The 24,107-nt window shown below is 49.6% G+C and overlaps 1 pseudogene; it reads left to right on the plus strand.

Annotated features, from left to right (window-relative positions):
* Positions 1-21,878: 21,878 nt before the first annotated feature.
* The window catches only part of LOC119440051 (uncharacterized), a 132,365-nt pseudogene continuing 130,136 nt past the window's right edge, over positions 21,879-24,107 (plus strand).

Below are 24,107 nucleotides of genomic sequence, written 5' to 3' on the forward strand. Positions count from 1 at the left end.
GGTTACATGGATCCAGTGTGGTCCCGTGTGTGTCCACAAGATAGCAGCAGCAGCACCCAGCAGCAGTGTTTCAGGTATGACTGTAATGCTAGAAAGCAGGCGAGATCGTGCCATGAGATTTTGCTCGTTGGTATATGTCACTGATCCTGCACGAAAACGTCTCCCCCCTCTTTTTCCGCCCAAGTACACTCTCAGCGGAAAAAAGGTTAGCACAAGATACTGGTGGCCGGAGCGGCAAAATGACGACACCTGACAAAAGTGGCTGGCGGCCGGAGCGGCCCATCCCGTTTTCCGAAGCAGGTGTGTCCGTCAGAAAATGTGTCGTGATTTGTCCGCTCCGGTCGCCAGTCACTTGGGCCGCGGGTCGTGACCTTGCCGCTGCGGCCACCAGTCACTTTGGCTAACCTTTTCCCGCTGGGACTGTACGTCAACGTTGTCTTTCGCGTCTACTTTGGTTGGCATGAATTTCTTTTTTTTATTAATGCTTAGTTACACAACATCATAAAATGGGTTACAAAACCAACGCCAAACGGGGTAACATTGTATACAATAAAAGTCGAACAGAAATGGCTAAAAAATACTGCTTAGTGGTGTTAGTATTAAAAGGTTAAAACTGTAAAGGTGTAAATATATCACTTCTCTATAAACAATAAATACATTAGGCTGAGCCTATGTGGTCTTTGTATATCTGCGTCGAGAAGCGGATCGTGTCGCTCACACAAAGTCTTTTCATAGTCCGCAGGTACTCTTTGCTGCATATCCTGCGGAGGACACGATCGTTCCCCGGGTCCCAGGTGCCAAGGCAGCCAACCACTACGGCGTCCACTGTCACTCGCTGGAACCGCCGGAGGAGATGTCGCTGTACCGGGCGTACTTCTCCTCCTTGGCCTTCCGGGCGTCCTGGAACGCCTGCAACCGGTTCTCGAATGGGCAGCAGACGTCCAGGATGAGAGCTTCCTCCCCGCGGGCCAGTACCAGGTCGGGCTTGAGGGATGTATTGCCAACGACCTGGTTTTCCGCTATTCACGGTTAACCTCGCCAGGGCAGCCTTCTTCACTCGGTCGACGATGGCGTTATGGCGCTCCGTCATAACCCGGCTCTGCCTCATGCAGTGGCAGAGGACATGTGGTAGTGTCTCCTCCCCATACCCGCAGCGCCTACATCGCTTGTCTGCTGCGGGTGCCCATACTCGTGTGGCATTGAGGGGGAGGAGGTTGAGCCGGGCTCGGTGGACGAAGCGCCAGTCTGTGAAACGAGTGTAGCGGCCGGACCTCATGAAGTGGGCGTTGGCCAGGTCCACCGCCACGCACACCATCGCCTTGCCCTGGTTTGGCTTCTCGTGTAGGGTGCTGTCCCGGTCCTTGGAGAGGAGCGCCCGGATAGTCCTTATCAACTTGTGGCGGTTCCTAGTCGACACGGAGGCCTCTCCGCAGGTGATGCGGGCCCCGTGGTCCGTGATCTCCCAGGCGATGGAGAGGCGACGAGAGGCTTTTCTGGCCTCTGTCCACACAGATTGCAGCTTTGTGGACGTTTGCCTGAACTCGCCCTCCGTCTCGCCTGAGAGGTAGACCTCCGTGTCTTCGGTGTCTGCTGGCCGCCTCAGTCGCCTGGTCACCACCTGCTGCAGCTCATCCCTCGCTCGCTGCCGGACTTCCAAGTCGGTCGACGTAAGGAGCTTGAAGGCTCCGTCCACCCGGCAGATGTCGCTCAGCTCCGCCGCAAGGGGGATCCCTGCAGTACCAGCCGGTGTGCTTCCATGTAAGTATTCGTTTGAAGCTCTGGCTGGCACGTACAGGGTCTTCTTGATCAGCGGGCGGAGCTCCTCGTCCAGGCGCTGCCACTCTCCTTTGCTGGCAACGCCCACCCGCATGGCAAAGTTTAAGGCTGGATATAGGAACGTTTTGATAGCGTCCAGCCTTTGCCATGGGGCGAGCATAGAGGAGAGCAGCTTTCTGCCCAGGTGGATAGCCTCGTCGACCGTGGTGTTGTCCGGCAGCACCCTGAATCCCACAGGCCGGCCCAGGAACCTGTGCCCCTCAAAGTCTCCAAGAGCCGGAATCGGGTCGCCATCAACGATGAATGCGGTGGGCCGCCTGCCCACGGGGTGGCGACCGGATAGGTGCAGAGACCGGCACTTGGAGGCGTTTAGCCGCAGCCCTAGCTGGGCCGAGAGCGTGGTCACCGTGTCCAAGCGGCGCTGCAAGGTGATGGATCCGCGGCCAGCAGCGTCAGATCATCGGCGTAGGCAAGGATGTTGTGCTGCCTATCGCCTCCCTGTACTGCGCGGATGACCGGGTCCACCACCAAGTTGAAGAGCAGGCCGCTCAGAGGGCAGCCCTGTCTCAGCCCAGCTTCGATGGCGATGGGCTCCGTTGTGCCTGCAGCTGCCACGACGCTGGTGGTGTTGGCGCAGTAGAGCTCCTCCACAATGGCAGTGAAGGCCTCCCCCGCGCCGGCGCCGCGGACAGCATCGACGAGGGCCTGATGGGCGACCGACCCGAAGGCGTTGGCAAAGTCGAGGAACCCCACACATAGCTCCCCACCTCCTGTCCTGGCATCATCCAGACGTCCCTGCAGCACGAAGTTGTGTTCAAATACCCCATCGTGCGGTAGGAAGCCCTTCTGACACCTGGACAGTACCGCATGGTCGCCCAACCACCTCTGCAGCCGGGTGGTGAGACACCCGGCATACAGTTTGGCAATTGTTCGACCAATGGCAATGGGGCGTCAGTTGGTGGGGTCCCCGCGGTCACCTTTCTTGTATATCAGGATGGTCCTCGTCGACTTCCAGCTCAGGGGCGTGCGGCGGTGTCGGAGGCAGATGTTGAACACCGCCGCCAGGAACCTGCCCTCTGGGTCCACCTGCCTCCAATGGTGGTAGGTAAGGCGGTCTTCCCCTGGAGCTGTGCTCTCGCACTTCCGGAGCTTGGCTGCGACTTCATTTGGAGTGAAGGGGCACAGGTCTATCTCCTCCGTTGTGGCCGTCCTGGAGCGTAGTAGGCTCGTGTCGACCGCCGCCGGTGACCAGAGGCTTGTGTAGTGGGCCTGGAGTGCGTCTGGGTCGATGGGGCAGAGCTGCGATGGGCCTTCGGCGATCAGCCTCACCGCTCGGCGCCGGTTCCGCCTGTACAAGCTCTGTATCTGCTGAGGATTGTCGGGGTTAACTTCGCGCCTCCGGGATTGGCGCGAGCCCCCTTCTGGCAGCCGCAGGTGTTTGATTGCGGCTGCAATGGCACTGGTCGATGATGTTCTCAAACCGTGCCCAATCCCCAGCAGACTCCGGCAACCGGCTTAGTTCTCGCAGCTCTGCCGTCTCTTCCCTCAGCACCCAGGTGCTGTCCTCTGGTCCCATGGTTCCAGCGGTTTCCTCCTGTGTCGCGTAGACCTGGCTGTCGCCGCTCTCCTGGCTTCCCTTCGACTCAGGAGGAGGCTCTCCACCGGTCGCCGGCCCCTCTACTCCCGCCATTTGGTTCTCGGGGCTGGCCTGGTCGGTCGGTGTGGCAGGCGTCTCAGGAAGGGGACTGCTGGCCGTGTCCTGCTCCGCCAGCGTTGGCGCTTGCCATGAGGAGTCCTCCCCCGATTTCCCGCTGCTGTCCTGCATCAGTGCCTCAGCGAGAGGCTCCTGGTCCGCTGGCTGGTCCGCTGACAGGTCCGCGGTCCACTCAGCCGCCTCTCCCGTTGGTCCTGGTGAGCCACGGGTGCTGTCCTGCTCGGGTAGGGGGGTTCCGCTGTCGTCCTGTATCGGTGCACCATCGTTGCTGGTGGTAGGAGCACCTGCGGCGAGGTTGCTCCTAGCCGCCAGCGCTGCTTGCCTTCTGTGCCATTGCTCGTGATTGCTCATGTCCATCCTTGTTGGGAAAGGCATTGAGCATTGTCCACATTGATGTGGCTGGCTGACAGGAGGTGCGGAAACGCTGGCGGCGGCCAGGCATGCGTGGGGACTTGGCCTCAACCCCAAGGTCGCGCCGCAGATGCTGCACAGGTTGATGGTGCGCCGAATTCTGCATTTGTGCTCTTGTTCTAGGTGCCGTTGCAGAGACTGCCGCCGCGAAGTCCATTGGGCTGCTCCGTAGGCAGCTCGGCAGCCTCTCTCGCAGCACCGGAACGTGTGTGGTACCGGAAAGTGTACCGTTAGGGTGTCGCCATCACGTGCTGGCTGGCGTCCCTGTTCAGGAGTAGAGTCGGGGTCGCCATCGTCCTCACTTTCGTCCATTTGATGGGGTGCCCTCCGACCTCGGATTTCTTAAAGGAGCTTAGGTCCTGTCGGGCTATTGGGCCACCGCTGAAGCGATAGTGTGGAGGCAGGGCCCATTACGGACGACGACGAGGGCGGGAGCGAGCCAGCTGTACCACAGTACAGCACTAGGGGCAGAGAGGCAGCAGGGACCTCGAGGGCAGCACCACCATGGGGCGTCAGGACAGGGGCAGGCAAGGTCGCAGGGCTGCACAAGGAAGGCAGGAAGCTTGAGGCAGCAGGCACCCCCAGGCAGCAGCAGGAAGCAGGCGGGCGGGCGGTGTCACGCGGCAGCAGGTCCGGATGCAGTTGCAGGAGACACCAGGTGGCAGCAGCGGCCGGAAAGTGCCTCGCAGTGGAGTGGGCCGATCCCGGAGGCAGTGCAACAAGAGGGCTCGGGCCGGTACAGAGGGAGGGTACCGAGAAAGAAAGACTCTGCTGTAACCGGGCAGGTGACCGGGTGCTTCTGCAGAAGACAAAGGTTCTGCAGAAGACAAAGGCCGAGAAGCGATGGCCATGTTAGCCGATCTCGGATATATTGCAGTCTACGGTGCAATCTGGTTAACTTTTGTCTATATGGGAGCTAATTACCACGTACCATTACTATTACCTAATCTGCGACTAATTTTAGCGCTTTGTCTTGTTGAGCTAGGGCTACATTTTGAAACCTTTTGCGACAATTAAGGTACGATATTCAAATGTAACGAAATTGTCCCTTTTGTTAAAAAATTACATTCATAGATAGCCATGTCCCTAAATACGCCAAATCCGTATGAAATCAGCTAAGAAGATGTTGTCTTCAAAAATTGGGCAGAAACCTTCGTCGATTGTTGTCAGTGTATGTGAATAGCCGAAAGCTTCTTGAACGCAATTCACTTTACTAAAGTAACTATATGGGCTGGAAGCCATATATTTATTACAGCTAGTGAATAAATTTAGGTAGTGTTTCTTGTTCCATTGCCTAACTCCGTGGAGGACAGCCGTTACCCAACAGGTCTGTGGCAGTAGTATATGTGGGTATACGTATAAGATGATTCGTCACATATGTGTTGTCTCCATCGCCGCGCGCATGCGTGGAAGGAAGCTGGCATCCCCCTTTCCCGCAACCGTCAAAGGGGGAGAGGGCGGCGGGTCAATATGCCGTCACATGTTCCAAGTCCTACGTGCTTCCGGTGCTGGTTCACGTGGCGACCCAATTGTATGCACATGACTTGAAGTTGGACATGTACCTCGAGACCATGTCTGGATTTCAAAGAGGTCGCTCCTCTATTGAAGTTATCGACCTCGTGGCATCTGTGCAACAACAATTCCTCAAACGCATATCGATAGCGATTTTCCTCGTTGTGAAAAGCGTCTATATATGGTAATGTAAGGCACGAAGCCATCCTCGATGCCCTATAGATAATAATGAAATTGGTGGACGAATCTTTCGATGGACTCGGAGCTATCTATCCAGGAGATCTTTCTTTGTGCAAAGTGCGGATGACCGTACACGGCTCCCGAAAGCAGTGACACTGACATCGACGTACCTGCGTGCTCAAGCTAGGCCTTGGCATTTCTACCGAGAAGTGCGCCTTAGTGGCTTTTACCCACAAGCCCATGACCTGGTAACCCGTTCCTAGTGGCCACCAAACAATTTCACCTATCTCACTTATTCCTAGGCGTTATTATAGACAGAGACCTCCTATGACCGGAACCCGCCCCATTTCATAACTGAAGAAAAGGCTTACCTCTATCGCCCGCATACCACGATTTCTCGCCGGTAAAACGTGGCGCACATTCGTGGCATCTATGCTTCAGCTGTACAGGACGCTTTTGCTAGAATACTTGCGATATATCATACCAGTGCTGTCCATTAACACTGGCAAAGCTAACATCCGTGTCCTACAGAGCGTTCAACGCCAAGCCCTTCGACCATGTGTAGGGCTACCTCAGTGTGCTTCAACATTAGCAGCAATTACTATCACCAGAAACCGCCCACTAACAACTTAAGTAGCTGTCGACGCCTTCCGGGCACAAGTTCGCCATATATCCAGATTTCTATGACCATCATCTCGCTCGCTTTCCTGAGTAAAGACCCAAGGCAGCGTTTTCCATATCAGTTGCGGCTAACCAGCGCTCTATGTCAGTGAGATACTCGCCCGCAACAAGAACGCCATATCCTCTGCAGTGGTGACCTGAAAAGCCTCCTTTGTACCTTGCTGTTCCAGAAATTGCAAAGAAGGCTAACCTGTCCTTCGCGGTTCTCAATCAGGTCACAATGAAGCTTTTACATACTTCGTACGCTAACCAAATTCATGTTTCCATGGACGGTTCGGTGTCGGAAAGTTCGACGGGCACCATAGTAATACCCTCTCGATCAGTCGTCATCAAGTTTAGGACTTCACACTTCACGACATCTACGCGTGTTCCGAACTCGCCTCTCTTCGCGCTGCTGTGGAATCCATTGAAAAAGAACCGCCTTGCAAATGGGCAATATTTCGTGACTACAAAACAGTCCTTCAAAGCGTTTACGACGTGGAAATTGCGACCAACTGGCGTCCCAGATCAACGAAATTCGCCATTGCGTTTAATTCTGAATGAGGAAATGATATAATCTTTCAGTGGCTGCCGGGAGAGAGTGGCATCGTTGGTTACCCCCTCGCCGATGACGCTGTCCAACTTGCCCGGGCTGATGCACAGACACCCTTTATCACTTTATCAGGAGTAGACGTGGCAAGAGAGCTACACCATATTTTGCATACTATCACGCTGAGTCACTGGAGTACTCTGCAGAACTCTAACCGCGTCAATTTTGCACCCTCGACCCACCACTAAAACTGCAGTTACCAACAAACCTGTCACAACCTGAAGCAACACTTCTTTGCCGGCTGTATAGGTAGGACTAGCCTTCACTAACTTGTACAACTATCTCACTGGAATTTCTGACTCACCCACGTGCACTAAGTGCAGGTGTGAAGAGAACATTGATCATTTCATGTGCCGCGGTTCTCGCTTCGACAAACAACGCCAGATGCACCAATGTGCCTTGAATAGGCAGGATGATCGGCCATTTATAGAAGCTAAGGTCTTGGGAGCCTGGCCTCAGAGCTTATCAGCCCAGAACGTCACTCGAGCTCTTCTACAGTACTCGAAGGCTACAGACTTGAGTGTCCGACTTTAGATACACGCTTCACCTGGTGGAAGTGTGATGAACATTCGTTCCTTCTCTCTCTCTCTTTCACTACATCCTTTTCCCACATGTAGGGTAGCAAACTGGAAATTAACTGGCTCCTTCTTGCTCGCTGCTCGAGCCAATCGTGAGAGCCAAAGTGGACAGTCCACTGGGTGGACTCTTACAGAATACCCCTCCAGGTTCCCGTGTACGGGCATCGAAACGTCAATTTCGTATTCAAGTGCAGCAATACATGTTTTGTTTAAAATTCATCGTGGGCATGGTGATGTGGACGTCCTTGGTACGCCCCATAAAAAACTAGGAAGTTCGGATCTTCATAGGATATCCATTGGATTGTTTTGTGTTGTCTGGGACGATATATAACCGAATGACATCCTCAGCAGGATATTCTCAGGATGTTGCTTCCAGGTGTGTTTGCTTGGGAACTGCATGCTTGCCCGAATGAAATTGAGTTAGCACAAATGAAATACAAATGGCACAGTGATAAAAAAGGTTAAGTTGTAGACTATTTTGTTATAAACATTATTATTATTATTATTATTATTATTATTATTATTATTATTATTATTATTATTATTATTATTATTATTATTATTATTATTATTGGTGGTGATGGTGGTGGTGGTGATGTTGTTATTCGTCGTGATGTCCCATGCGCACCTTCCACCGACGGTTCACTTGAAGTAGCAAAAGCAGATCTCGAAGGATATGCTATTTTAAGTGCATAGGTGGTGCTGCACCTGAGGTAGTTCGATCATGTGATACAGAACTGCGTTTTAATGGTGGAAAGAAACAAAGACACCATATTTCTGAGATTTCAGAGCACATTGAAAGTGCACAAATATGAAAACGGAGCACTACAATATGGGTTCTCATATCCAGATGCGTCGTGCATATATTAACCTAATTTGTAAATAATGAATTGCCTTCTAATTACAGTGTCAAACAGTATAGTGCATTGGGACATGTCCTGACATCATCCTAAAATGGTCCTCCAATTGTGTAGCTGGTATGTTCTCAGTATCTACTTGGGACGGATGAATGTACTTGACCAGGAGGCTTTTAAGATTAGTAGGATGTACGAATGTCCTGATGCCGACATCCAAGAGACTTACTGAGGATATGCCTTTGCGATGTCTGGGAGGTGTTCTTGGCTTCTAAATGTGCTTTTGGAGCCTGTAGTGCACAAAAGCACGGCCTTCAAATTTGGCATGTGTTACTCCGCGGAGCCATTTGAGAATAGATAATGTCCAAATTCACTAATCGAGTGACCGCTTCCTCGGAGAGAGAGCAAAAGAGGTAAATGCTGTATTATAGCGGCCGCAGACCAGACGTTGTTACTGCGAATTGAAGTCATTGTTCGTGGCTTGGCCGCACATGCGCATAGCGTGCCCATGTAGCACGTACTGCTCCCGACGCCGACGGCCGTGCCACTGGAGCTGAACGCCGAAGACGCAGTGCGAAGCGGCAAACCATATAATATGTTACGTGATCCCGGCCAGTCACATCGGCCAAGCACTGACGACAAAAAACTAACGCTTTGCTATTACAAACTTTGTATTGGCCACTATGATCCTATTTGGATGGAAATTTACTAGGTCGTTTGTAGGCGGTCGATGAAGCAGAGCACGTTGTCCTCTGTAGTACCTAGGCACAATCACGTTCAGAAACAAGAGTCCCCAGGAAAAGTCCCTAGATTTCTGCGGGGACATTTTCAGTTGAGAAAACGCCAGTAAGAAGCTCTCGTATAAAACCGCTGCTAGTTGTGGCTAGAATTGGGAGGTGTGAAAAGCGCGGCGTGTTTCCCTTGCCAGACAGGGTCCCTCGGTGCGCCGCTGCCGCTAGGGGCGCTGCTGCAGGGGGCGCGGTCCCTCGGTGCGCCGCTGCGGATACGACCTGATCTCTTAAAATCATAGGCAGCGGTACAAGGTAAATTTTTGAAAAAGAAAAATAATGAGAGGTATAAAAAAATGCTAGATAAAGAACATGTATAGTATACCTGATTAAATCAAGCAGGCTAGGTGACTATTTGTCGCCGCCCCGTTTCAAAGGGGATGCCAATAAATCATCATCATCAGTAGGGTGCCTCGATGCCAGCCTAGGGCGCGGGGCCGTGCCGCCACCGCCGTCGCAGCTTCCCTGTATGATAAAGCGGTGGCATCACGGGGTTGCTGCTGCGTCGTTTTTTTTTTTTTAATCGGTTACGTAATTTTTAGTTTACGTGGGTCATGCATTTGTGAGCTGTAGTAAATATGCACTCTAAAACAAAGAAGAAAACTTCGTTTCGGTGCTTCGTTCCTGAGTGCAATTGTGGGTACCGGTCGTCCGCCGAAAAAAGTATCATTGTTCCCAGCACCGGCGTGCAAAGACGTGTTTCAAAAGTGGGCTCGCGCAATACCAAGAGCTGACAGGCAACTCCAAGAGAATAAAGTAAACTTCTCTTGGAAAGTTCTGCAAAGTTCAAATAAACTTGTTCCTGCATGTGTGCACTTACAGCGAAGCTACTAAGGGCTAGAAAAGAAAACTAGCATCATCAGCATTTCGGCTCCATGTGCGTGGCGGTTTCCCCCCAGTTGTGCCTTAACACAGGTGTCAATTACTCAACTATTACTGAGTAATGGATACAAGTAATACTTGTATTCCGGCCATTACTCCATTACATTACATCCATTGCTCACGTAATACTTGAGTTATGGATTACCAACTTGCCCGGAATGCTGCTCTCACAGGTGTCAAAACGGATGATCAACATGACTGATAGGTCATGACATCAATAACATCCCATGCTCGTCAGTTACGTCATGATTAACGATAATAAAATCACGTGTGGCGCATACCCGCATTGGATATGCGGGTACGAGCCAGGGACAACCAAGAAAGAAAGAGAGTACGAAGAAAGAAATCACGTGTGGCTCATACCCGCGTTGGATATCTGCGGGCATAAGTCGCCGAGAGGAGGAGCGGGAGAGATCTCGTTGGCGTCGCGGGCGGACTTGACGCAGCAAACGCACTACTTGGCCATCGCGCCGGGCGAAAACAAGACACCGCGGTGTCCTTGCTCCTTGACGAATATGCCGAAGACGCTCAATATTGTGACTGGCTGATGAAGAACACGTGTACGATTACTCCAAAGAAGACGATGCTCTTAATTTCGCGAGCTAGGCGACACCAACTACTACCATCTTGTCAGCCGCTACAGTTATTGTAAATATCCTGTAAATATATTGCTTACGTCTTTTCCCCCGAAACCAGATAAAAAGAAATTATGGAGTTTTACGTGCCAAAACCACAATCAGATTATGAGGCACGCCGTAGTGGGGGACTCCGGAAATTTGGACCACCTGGGGTTCTTTAACGTGCACCTAAGTCTAAATACACGGGTGTTTTCCCATTTCGTCCCCATCGAAATGCGGCCGCTGTGGCCGGGATTCGATCCCGCGACCTCGTGCTCAGCAGCCCAACACCATAGCCACTGAGCAACCACGTCGGGTCGAAACAAGATAATCAATAATGATAACATATAAATTCACTATAGCAATATTCACAGCCGACCCACCTGAGTCACAGCTTCGCTGGCCTCCATCTTCACAATAGTGGAAGGGCTCTGGATTTCTTTTAATTCAATTTTCTTTTGTGCAGAGAAAATGTACGCAGAATTTTGAGACCAGTGGCATGTAACGGGTCTAAATACATGTTTCTGCAAAGGAGCAGGCGAGCATTTAACAACGGGAATAAACATTAAAAACATGATTTGAATTAGTTTCAGCGATTCATAATTGTAATGAGGAAAACGGCATGACACTAAAGTACATTGGAATTAAAATTAATGCCAAGTTGTTATCCGGAAAAGTTCTGAATAGAGAGTCTGGAATAAAGCTTTTTCCGGACATAAAAGTTTGGTTAATTTCTCTATAGCTGTAACTATAATGCATAAGTTAATATATCCTTTCATTTGCACTATTGATGTTTTTTTTAGGAACATGTTTCCGCAAAGCAAAAAAGAAAAAAAAGGTGGTGCATTGAACCCTTGGCTAAATGTTTACATTGCAGAATGTAAAGAAAGATCCGTGTCCTGACATTTCAGCACCTGATAGGAGGAGCCTAACACGATCTGAATGAATGTGTAGCTCTCTGATACACTTTCGCTTCTAAGTCAGGTGCTCTTGTGCCGTGTCGAACCGCGTCATCAAATCCCGTTTCTCGTTGGTGCGCGCCACGTCTCGATCCGTCCCCTCTCGACGCGCATGCTTTCACGGGCATCCGAGAAGAACAAGCTGCACGATTAGAGTGTACCATATGTTAGTGCAGAAGCTCAAAAGAAAGAAAAAGAAAGACACTTAATACTCAGAACTGGTGCGTACAAAGTAGTACGAGCGAGATTCATCGGGCGCGAGCAGCGCTACGCAGTACGCCGTCTGCTCCACTCTTTTACGGATGGATGGATGGCTGTATGGATGAGGCTGAACCCTTTAAATCGGGCGGTGGCACACGCCGCCTAGCCTTGACTATTAGCATATTTTGTACTTTGTGGAGGGTGAAATTTCACCCCTGCCTTGATTTTTGCCGCCAATCAGATAACCTCTGTTTGGTTATTTCTACCCGCTTAAAGTCTATTTTACTTTCACTGTCCCTAAACCCCAATGCTTTGAAAAAATCAGCCCCGTTTTTTTGCACTGTACGGTTAAGCCCTTTACAGAAAAGTATGAGGTGTTCAGCGGTTTCCTCTTCCTCTCCACATGCACCGCACCTTGGTACTTGACTCGGTACATCTTAGTCCGCAATACTCCCGTCCTGGCTTCAAACAACAAAGAGCGTCCCCCTAGAATTATCATATATATTTTCTTTGGCAATGTCGTGCTTGAAAGTTCTGTATGTTCCCAGTGCTGATTTCGTCTGCATCCCTGTTTTCCATAGTCCCCGCTTACAGTCCCCGCGCCCTAGGGTGCCTCGATGTAAAGCCCCTTGATCTTACCTCGACGTCCCCCTCGCCCGCGGCGGGTGAGGAGGACATCGAGGCACCCTACCGCACCCTAGGGTGCCTCGATGCCAGCGCCGCCGTTTAGGGTGGAGACAGCCCCGCTGGAGCCGCCATATTGAATCACACGAGCTCAGACTCAGCTACGCTTGCGTTCATAAATAGTGTTACTCGTGGCACACTGCCAAGTGATTTGCCTTGATGAGGATTTTTTATCGGTATCGCATCTGCACATCTTTATAACCAATAGCCGTTAACTCGTTGAAGGTCGAAGACGTAAATGTATGGCGCCGGGATGATGCCCCAAGTTGCCTAATTCAACCACATTTAATATGCCGTGTGTATGTTTGAAATACGCACTTTTTTGCGCTTCGATGCTTGGTATATAAGGTTTGCGACCCCCTGTGTGTGGAAGTTTTTTTTTTTCGCTGTTGTATTTTGGTTTACACGTGACGCCTCCTTTACCGTAGCCAGCCACTCGCGCACGGCGGTTAGTTTCCCTTGCGTTGCACGTGCTCTTCGCGTTCCTTGGAATTATTTGACGATATCTACGCGCAATTTTGCTTTTTTTTGCCCACAAAACTGTGTGCTGACAGGATTAAGTTGGAGTAAAAATAACTGCGATGTGAAAATAAGGTTTAGTTAGTGCTGTAGAGAAAAATGTAACGTAACTTGTCTGTGTCAATCTTGCGTAGTACACACAAGAAACCAAACGATGCACAAAATACATTTACTTAGTAATGTCTAGTACAGTCAATCATGAAAGAGATATGTACATGAAAAATTATATGTACTGTGTGGCGCCTGAAGGTTATGTTGAAAGACGAGATAAAAAAATCGCAAGGTAGGCTCGAGACACACAATTCAGGATAGGGAGAGTTTTTTAATTTATTCATTACATGGGGGGGGGGGGGGTTCAAGTGAGTACATCAACCTTATTACACACAATATAAATCGAAAACAAGAATACAAACAAGAAAACGCATCCGTGGGTAATATTAATCAAGATATCCAGCCAGAATACATCAGCTACCATCGAATACGTCGCATCAGCCAAGCACATCGATGGCGAGTACAGAACATTTTATAAATAACCATTAGAACACTGATAACTACATTGAAAAATTAACACTGCATACATATCGCGTACAAAAACCGTAAATGAAACTAAGACAGTCAAATACGGATTAGCAATGTTTTTCACTTCGAAAATATAGTTCATGATGATGTAAGGCTGTTGACTTTAACAGACGGCGCCCATCCTGTCGATTTCTCTCGTACTGGTCCTCTTCAAAGTGTCTCTAAGTACAAGTAAAACAACAAAAGTGATTATTGATATGAAAAGTTGCCTTGTAAATACAGAGAACCCATTACAGTGCTTAAAAATAATTTTCGCAGAAGTAATGCTGTATTACCTCGCTTCACACAGGCTACAACAGACACCATGCCAGAAAGCGCTGAAACATTTTGGTCCCATGATGCCCCTTAACTCTACTACACCTGGGCATACCGTGCACAGGCATTTAAAGACCGTCACAGTACCCACTACGATCGGGAATGAGCACGAATGACCATCGGCTTACGAGCCGATGGTCATTCGTCTAAAAAATCAGCTATTTAACACCTGAGATCCGCAAGATATCTGCTGAGAATAGAGAAAATCACAATGATTCGCTTGCCACGTACACAACAGCCGCTCTCCCCAGAAGAAGCACTGCGTTCTTTAGTCCCAAATAACCAGTAACGAAAAAAGAAACTGAGGGAAAAAAAAAAAAGAAACAAGAGACACACGATGTGTGCTTCCCGTGAAAAAGTAAAATAGGTGGTTTACATGACGATTTGTAGCTAATGTAAGGCTATTTCGCGGCGAAGAATTTTAGTCAGTTCTTAAAATAAGGGTACTACTCGCATAGACTGCGCTGATCAAAACGGCAATAGCCTATGCGACGCGCGCTCGCAAACCATAGGCTACTCAGCATCGGTGCAGTGCTTAGTTCGTGAGCGAACGTAGGTACGTGAGCGAGGATCAGAGAATACTTTCTTATTTATGAAAAACACGATGCGATAGTCTAAACTTTCTTGACACTTACCTCGCAAATGTAGGAGCTATCCGTTGCCTTCCAGTGATACCTCTTGGGCTTCCCATCTCTTCCTTCGCTCTGGGTCCCGGGGGAAGCGTAAACAACGAAGCCCTTTAGGCGTCGATCCAGTGCACTTGGGAACACAACAGCCCGTCACGTCGACTCGATGCACTTGACAAGCTTGTCATTCATGCGGCTGAACACTGTCCAGCAAGTAGAAGCGTCAGCGAAGCATCCGCGCGCACTGTGTCTCTAACTAAGCACCGGCACCAAGCACTCGCAACAGCTCGCTGTGACTCAAGATGGCGTCACAGCGAGAAAGCGGCGGCGCGGGTGCGGTCAAAGGATGGCACTAGAGTCACTGTGCCATCCTTTTTTCCAGTGACTCTAGTGACCTTTTGCCGCCATATTTCTTCCAAGCCCTTTCAGTTGGCACGTCGAACCCGTAGCGTACGCACCACGCACGGAGAGCACTTCGCCGTTTCGTTCAACGCTTGCGTTGCGCTTGCGAACACAGGCATCAGAAATAACCCATCATCATGCCTGGTTGCTGCGCCTTCGGGTGTAGCAACCGAACGGAGTCCGGGAAGGCAGCTTTCTCTATTCCGTGCGGGAAGGACGACGGTGAACGACGTTGTGCGTGGCTCCACAGAATTGGCCGCAAAAGCTTCGCGCCCTCGAAGAACACCAGCTTGTGCGAGGTAAGTTTCTTGAATAACTAGTTTGCTGGACAGTTATTGCTTTCAGGTGACTGTACTTGCGTGTGACCGCTAAACTTTACCTGTCCAGTTCACGCTCATCGCTCTGGGTGCGGCTATTGAACACTATGTAGCTAGCACACGTGGTTTTGAGTGAGCTGTTCTGTTCGCGTGGCTTGCTTTGTTTCACGCTATTGAAAATCGCCCTGTACCTATCTTTCAAGTAGGGTCTCCGGTTCGCGCGACCCGCTCTGCTTTGCGCTATTGATTCCAGTAAACTGTTCGGTTCGTGCGGCTCGCTTTGTTTTGCGCTATGGAAAATCGCCCAGTACCTATGTTTCAAGTAAGCTCCTCTACTTAGTGCTGTTGAAAACATCGCAGTACGAACTTTCTAGCAAGCTCTCCACTGTTTCATTCGGTTTGCGCACCACGTTTGAAGAAAACGTACATACATGTCAAGCAAGCTGCAGTGCTTCATTCGCGCGGCTCGATGGAAACAACAAACATGCATTTCAAGTGAGCGTGTTGTGCTACAGAGTAAAAGGAGGCGGTTCCCATGAATAACGTGTTTTGAACAAGCACCAGGTCTATACAGAAAATGTTGCTTCAAAATGTCTTCTATAGATTTCCTACTTATAGTTTAGATATTTTAAGCACTGTCACAGGGTAGGGTTATTAACATTCCTATTTTTCTTTGTTTTCTCCATGGACAAACTATAGGACCATTTCATTCCTGATGATTTTGAGAAACTAAGAGTCGAATCGGAAGACCGGTATGCTGTTGTCATGCTTGACGAAATAAATTGTTGTTGTGACTATTGTGAAATAAATATGTTGCTTGCCTCCACATCTTACTTTGTGACTGCATGCTGTTCTGAAAATTTGAATTTTGCTGACAGCATGAAGCAATTTGGGGACAAATGGTATGGTGTCCCTTATACAGGGAGGCTGTAAAATAGTAATTTTTATTGCAAACCTGCTACAGCATGATTACGAATGCTTGTCAACTGGCAAAGCACCTCTATAAACAGCCTCATACGTCTTTTTATGCCGTGAGTGCAGTGACAAGAACACCACTTAAAAAATAGAAGTGCTCAATGCTACAATTCCGTTTCAGAAACCTAGTTTTTACCGTGTCTTCGCAACTTTTTTTTGGAAAACGTCTTTTTGTGTTAATGATCCGATTCACATAAAGGGTATACAATAAAAGGAGCATGATCGAAAATAAATATAGGAAAACCGCACCACTGTTTAGTACTGGCAATGTCAACACAATACTCCAGAACACAGTAACAGATTGGAAATAAGTGCACTGAAAGGTTGACGTTATCAAAGGTACAAAAAAATCATTCGTACGCATTCTTTATATCCGTATGCGGATACCTGCTTTAGTTTCGCATGAATTAAAAGCTGTTAACCAGTCGCTCACAACGTTACATTCAGGGAGCTTATTTCACAAATCGACGAGAACATTACTATCACGCATTCGCAAACACGCCAGTAGCCGCAAGAGGCGAAGTTTGCTTGCAGAGGCTGCTGGCGTTTTATCACTGATACGGGACAGGCAACTGTATAAATCTAGATAAAAATTACTGCTTACACTTCGCTCCGATTATACAGATAAACAGGCGCAGGAGTAAGCTGTTTACATTTGCTTGCTTTTGTACTTCGAAAGGACGCGAACGAGCACTATGAAGGCAATCTGAACACCCACTGCACATTCCAGCGGCTGTCAAGCTGCGTTTTTAGCGCAAACACAACCTCAAGGCCCAGTTTTCATGTAAAAGACGTTTCAAGCGAATTCGCTGGGCGCATACAAGTATGTTTGCAGCAGCTCTGCACATAACACTTGACGCAAGACGAAGTCCATAAAGCGACACGTACAGCATCGGTTCGCGAGCATCGGAACCATCGCCGCACATTTTATACGTTCCGTCGCTTACCGCGCAGTACGTTCATTTCCGTCGATATCTTGATGACACTTGTGGCATCCACCTTGAAGAAAAACACAAAAATAATTTCGCGAAACGGTACTCGAAATCTAGGGGGGAAATCCGTCAGTTAATCCGTCAGTTAAGTCAACGCTACTCAATGCACGCTGGCACCGCTACAGCGCGTCGGCGGTCTGGAAGGAACATGGCCGCCGCCACCCAATGTTGCCGGCATGCCGCGTACCTTTGCGGTACTCTGTTTTTCCAGTGACTCTAAAGGTCACGTGACACGAGCGCCCCAATCACCGGTGGCCGCGGCAGGCGGCGGCGCGCGGAAAACAAATGCGATACTCTAAAATTTTTCCAGTGACTCTAGATGGCACCACCCTGAACGGCGGCGCTGGCATCGAGGCACCCTACCGATGGATGGATGGATGGATGAGGCTGAACCCTTTAAATCGGGCGGTGGCATACGCCACCTAGCCATGACTATTAACATAATTTGTACTTTGTGGTGGGTGAAATTTCACCCCTGCCTTAATTTTATCCACCAATCAGATAACCTCTGTTTGGTTATTTCTACCCGCTTAAAGTCTATTTTGCCTTCACTGTTCCTAAACCCCAATGCTTTGAAAAAATCAGCCCCGTTGCCTTGCACTGTAGGGTTAAGCCTCTTACAGAAAAGTATGAGGTGTTCAGCCGTTTCCTCTTCTTCTCCACACGCACAGCACAACGTGTCTATACCTTGGTACTTGACTCGGTACATCTTAGTCCGCAATACTCCCGTCCTGGCTTCAAACAACAAAGAGCTTCCCCTAGAATTATCGTAGATATTTTCTTTGGCAATTTCTTGCTTGAAAGTTCGGTATGTGCCCAGTGCTGATTTCGTCTGCATCCCTGTTTTCCACAGACCCCTCTCTGTTTCCTTAACCTTTTTCTTTACCGCTGTTTCCTGGTTTGCACCCCTCCTGCAGTCCAAATATTTGATTGACAGTTTTCTGGTCAGCTTCCTCCATTTTGTATCAACATTCCTCATGTACAAATAACTGAAAACTCTCCTTGCCCACCGCTTTTCTGCCATCTCTCTCAATCGCTCCTCAAATTCTATCTTGCTGCTGGCTTCCCTGCCCTCGAATGACGTCCATCCCATGTCACCCTGTACCCCCTGATTTGGTGTATTTCCGTGTGCTCCCAGAGCCAGTCTACCTACCCCTCGCTGCTTAACTTCCAACCTTGCTCGAACCTCTGTTCTCATGCACAGGACCGCATTGCCGAAAGTCAAACTTGGGACCATCACCCCTTTCCAAATCCCTCTCACCACTTCGTACCTATTGTAATTCCACAGTGCCCTATTTTTCATCACAGCTGCATTTCTGCTACCTTTAGCCGTCACATATTTTTCATGTTCCGTTAGGTACTCAGCCCCATTGTTTATCCACACTCCAAGATATTTGTACTTATCCACCACCTCCAGCGTAACCTCCTGTATCCTATGCTCGCTGCCCTGATTATCATTAAAAGTCATGACTGCCGATTTTTCTTTACTAAACTTCAAACCTAAGCTATCTCCCTCTTTACCACAGATGTCCATTAATCTCTGCAAGTCTTCCTTGCTGTCAGCCATAAGTACAATGTCATCTGCATACATCAGTCCTGGTAATGACTGTTTAATCCATTCTCCCTGCTTGAAATAGGAAAGGTTGAAGCCAAGTCCGCTCCTCTCTAATTTTTTCTCTAATCCTTGTAAATACAGCATGAACAACAGAGGTGACAGAGGGCACCCCTGCCTAAGCCCCTGCTGTATCTCTATGGCCCAGATACCTTGTTTTCCCATTTTATAAGCACCCTGTTACTTTTATAGATATCTTTTAAAAGATTTCTTACTCCATCTTCCACCTCTAGAGTGCCCAGTATGTCCCACAAATCCTTTTGGATTACACTGTCATAGGCTCCCTTGATATCCAGAAAGGCAAGCCATAGGGGCCTGTGTTCCTTTTCTGCTATTTCAATACACTGTGTCAATGAGAACAGATTATCTTCTAACCTTCTTTGTTTTCGGAACCCATTTTGTAGTTCCCCCAGCACCTCCTCGCTCTCCACCCATGCCTGCAGTCTGTCCTTTATAATCTGCATCACCACCCTGTAAACCACTGACGTCACTGTTATGGGACGGTAGTTGCAGCGATGGCCTAGCGGTAGAGCATCCGCCTCGTATGCGGGAGGTACCGAGCTCAAATCCCGGTGCCGCCGGGAACCCACCGGTTTTTCTCATGGGTAGAGATGTCCCCTGGCCTGGTGCTCGGCTGTCGTGGGGGTCCACATCTCGAAAGAGGGCCCAATAGAGATTTCAGCTGTTGTCTCTGGGCGCCTCTTGTCCTACCACAGACGGCCTTGTAGACGAGCATCCGCCGCGGCTGTGGGAGGCAAGTGCTGCCGCCGGGTACCTACCGGTTAAATAGGTACAAGCGCGCTCCCGGCCTGGTGCTCGGCCATTATGGGACCTGAACGCTTGGAAAGGGGTGTTTGACCTCAACCCGAAGGTGCCCCCACCTCAATAGGTGCTTGGGGCGCCACATGGGAAATGACCGCCATGGGAGCGGCCCAGACACCACTTGATTTCCGTGCTCACGTTGGTTTCGACGGGAATTCAGGGCGCAAGCTCCTTTCCCAAGCGTATCACCCCTGAAACAAGCCGAACGCCAGGCCGGGGTACGCTTGTACCCTTTTGAACCAGTGGGTGCCCGGCGGCGATCCCCCAGAGGGCAGCCGCCGCCGTTGTTGTGCGGGGCCCCAACGGAGGAGTTACCAACACAACCCAAATCGCGGCGCATGGAGCTGGGGGCCACGGGGACGCCAACCGCGACATTACGGAGTTTCCGGCCTCGTACCGAGAGGTTCTTGGTCACTACGAGAAAGAACGCAAGAAATATCCACAACCCCACGGGCGGCTGGACAGGTCCCAGGCAGTCGACCTGAGGCGGTTGCAAACAGGCACTTTCACCAACCCCTACCACCTGCACCGCCTGTGGCCCGCGCGGCACCCATCGCCCGGCTGCCCCTGGTGCGAGCACGAACGGGCTGATATGGCCCATATGCTTTGGGAATGTCAACGCCATGAGCAAGAAGCACCAAGAGGAAGGCAGAAGACAACATCAGGACCCTCTGAAGGCGGGCGCCTCACAGAGAGATGGCAAGCCGCCCTCCTCAGCGAGGCACCCGAAGACTGCAGGAGTGGGCCGTCTAGCGGGCCAGGGCTATTGCCGAGGATCTCGAGAGATTTTTCTCCGGCGATGGACCCCTGGCAGCCTAGCCCCGGGCACCAACAGCCATATTCGTTGGACATATAAAGTTTATTCCTATCCTATCCTCCCGGCGGCGGTGAGAATCGAACCCACAGCCTCCCGCAGCCGCTTCCCCGCTTCCCCGCGTACAGCGCCCCTTGCGGCTCCGGCGCGCTTTGGGGACCGGTTTCCGCCGCCGCTTTTCACACCTCCTAGCCACCCCACCGCTAAGCATGAGGTCGCAAGTTCGATTCCCGGCTGCGGCGTCCGCGCATTCTCTGGGGCCAAATCCAAAAACGCTCGTGTACCGCGCATTAGGCGGGCAAGTTGCCATTGCGTACGCTATAAAATAGTGGGTCATCACTGCGCATGCGCAGAACGCCATCCAACCCATATCGTTTACCGTGCGTTATGTTACCGTGTCAGCGTGGTTTACGTAGTTTACGTAAAACATGGCGGCGGTCCCGGTCGCCCGCTTCGAAATGAATTTGGCGTTGTTTTGGTAGAATTCACTTCGTTCGTAGCAAATGACTGCGTAAATGGCTTTTGCTTAGTCTCATGCCGCTTCGACGAGAGAGTCTTATCATAGAATAAAGAACCGTGTTATGGCTAATCTTGAGGAATTTTCGAGATCGCTTCTCATTTCGAACGCGCCTAAGCCTAACGAGAGAAATTTTTTTGAGATGCGAGCGCCACCTGTCGGTGAAGTCGGGAGATAGGAGCGACAACGGCATATGGCCTCTGAGATGAGAACAATGCGGATTCGGTAGACGGCTTGTACTGCTTGTCTGTTTCGCTGCAGATAGGCGGACATGGGAAGTAAAAATACAACGCACTCCTCGCTTCCATTGCGCTGCCTCTCGCACTTTCCGGACGCACACACACATAGACTTAGGTGCCCTATGTATGCGAAATTCAAAGCGCAATCGAATAGCGTCCCACAAGTAAACTACGCTATCACGCTATACTAAAACTCTCTTTCTGCAAAGTTCGTTTGCGGAACGGTAACGCTATTTCCCTAAACCACGCTATTACGCGAACGTTAAACTAAAACTGTCCAGTATATTAACTCTATGAGGTGCACATTAAAGAACATCAGTTCGTGAAATTTAATGAGGAGTCCCCCACGTCGGCGTGCCTCGATATTATGGTGGTTTGAGCAAGCGAAAGGCCAGAATAGAATTTTGATCATCAATAAAATGCTTCCTTCCTCCACGTTTTAAATCGCTACTGGCATACTTATGACGCTTGTATGGTATAAACAGCATAGCCTTCGAGATCACACTTTCGTTACATTGAGTGAGTCGTTTTTGGCGGGGAGATTTATACTGTCCTATAATGAAATAAAAGTAACAAAATTTAGCAAAGTTTTGTTGCAACTAAATTGGTTATAAAGCAAATTTTGATAAAGTAATAAAGTTGTGACTACGAGCATGCTCTTTTTTTTTTTCTTTTGGTGGTGTCGTTTTGTACCGTCAGGTGGTGAAAGGTCGCTGCAGACGGCCATGTTTGATGAGTGATGAGCTTCGGATTGCAACTGAAATACTAGTCGCATTCTGGTTTAGTCGCTTCTCGTAAATTTTGTTGGAACAGTGTTACGCAACGGGCCACCAGTGATGGATTAGTAGGTGCACAGCGCAGGGAGTTTCCTGAAAGCTCCGTGACCTTCGTCGCGTCGCAAAGTAAGTCGCCCCGTGTTTGGCTTGGGGGGGATTACTTGCCTCTGGCACTTTCTCGGCGAATTTTTTCGAGCCCAGCTTTATTTACGTACCGCAAGAACGTAAAATAAATGTGCTGTCAACCTCTGTAGCTGGCTGCAGTCCCGAGATATCCCCTTCATCATATCACTCTAAATATTTTTGAACTCTGCCTCCTTTCGGTCGAGGCGCTGCGGTGACGGAAGTGAGCGTCGACGACGATGCATCTCCTGTGTCTGTTGCAGCGACGCACGACGCTGTCTGACGTCTTGTCTGGATATACTATCAGCGCCGTTTGTTTCGAAACTAAAGTCAACGACAGGCGACTGGACATTGTGCCTTCCTCTCTTGCTTGTTCTCCGCGTTTGTGTACTACCTCGGGCAATCAGTGACGTAAAAAGGATAACGCACTCGAGGTCGTTAGCTTTTCGGGGGTGATTCCCTGTCCGCGGCTACATCGGCGTCATCTACGCTGCTGCCGATCCCTCAAGAAGAACCGGGGATCCCAAACTCGGCGGCAATCCCTTGCTGCGACTGCGGCCGAACGAACCGTGAAGTCGCGAGATCGTGACGCTGGGTGAGCACGATCTGACCCGCCTTTAATCCGGGCAGCTGCTCGCTTGCCACGGAAGACACGCAATGCGCGAGTCTTCGTGTGGAATCTTGTCAGGACGGCTTGGCTCGCCGGGTTCACTGTTTCTGCTCATTCAAGGATTCCATCTTTGGGTATTTGGCTGGTCACGTACACGCGTCAACGCCTTGGTACGTGTGTACGACAAGCCGCGTCGTTGTATATTGACGAGACCCGGAATTCTCAATGGCGTTGGGACAACATACTCGTAACAGAGAATTTCGAGTGAACAGATACCATGAAGTGTGTGTCAAAAAAATTTGTATTTCGTTGCCGAGGCATTGAGGCTTCCTTCTGGCAGACGCAAAAATCCCCAATGCATTCATATAGAATATGCAAGCAGTAACAACAGAGGGGATTGTTGGTTGTTTCACAGGTCATTGGTTCACCTACAAATTGACAAATGTTTAACCTGGTTCACACCACGCTTGCCTGCTTTCAAGCAAAATATGACAAGATAGCTCTGTGCGACTGCTCTGAACTTGAAATTCCTAATGCTTGTTCGGTAAATGACAAGGATCTCGTTGTTCAGATGAGACCCCATGTTTTCATTCACTCATTTCCATTATGTTTCAGCTCAACATCATGTGGTAGTAGAGGAAATATTGCTGCCACGCTAGAAGTCTGTGTTTTTACCGATGTTGCTGATTGGGCTAAATAGTGTTGCATCTGTTCAGTGCGAATGTTACACGAAAACAAACAAGACTCAAGGACAACCGCTAACTTCAAACGGATGTTTATTTTCGAGCGACATTTGTACATACCGAAGAAAGCTAAAGGTGCCAAGAAACATGACAATATAGAAAAAAAACTTCTTTGTGCATGGATGCCTGTACGTTCTAAGAAAAACAAATACGAGTCTTGAGCTCAGAAACCACTGTTGCCCTTACACATCAGCGTACGCCAAGAGGGGCATAATTCTCGCATACTTTTTCAATGTGCTTGACATCGCAACATCTTTCCCACACAACATGGATATTGGCTTCAAGGAACAATTACAGTGGCTTCATACAGCATGTTATCCACGACCGCTGCTCATCAAAGGAAAAAGACCTCCCAAACGTGGGCAGGTCGCTGCTAGTAATGCCCGTAGGCATGTCAGAATTGCAATCTTCTCATATATGCACTGCATCTCATGCTGCTTAAGGAAGCTAGGCCTGAGATCTCGGTTGTCTTTTCAGTTCCGAGCTGACGGAACAGGCAAAGAGTAGCTTTTCTACTAAAGCAAGCAGGTGGTTTATGGAAGGTTAAGCATTGTACACAGTATGTAGATAGCATGTACCAAGCTGTCTACAGAATACCCCTTTCCAGCGCTGCTGACTATGTTAGCATACTGGCCGGCAGGAATGTACCAGCCAAGCTTACCATAGGGCTGTTAGAGAAGGAATTGCTGTTTTCGGAAAG

This window comes from Dermacentor silvarum, chromosome 2 (assembly GCF_013339745.2).
Source record: "Dermacentor silvarum isolate Dsil-2018 chromosome 2, BIME_Dsil_1.4, whole genome shotgun sequence".
Classification (NCBI taxonomy): domain Eukaryota; kingdom Metazoa; phylum Arthropoda; class Arachnida; order Ixodida; family Ixodidae; genus Dermacentor; species Dermacentor silvarum.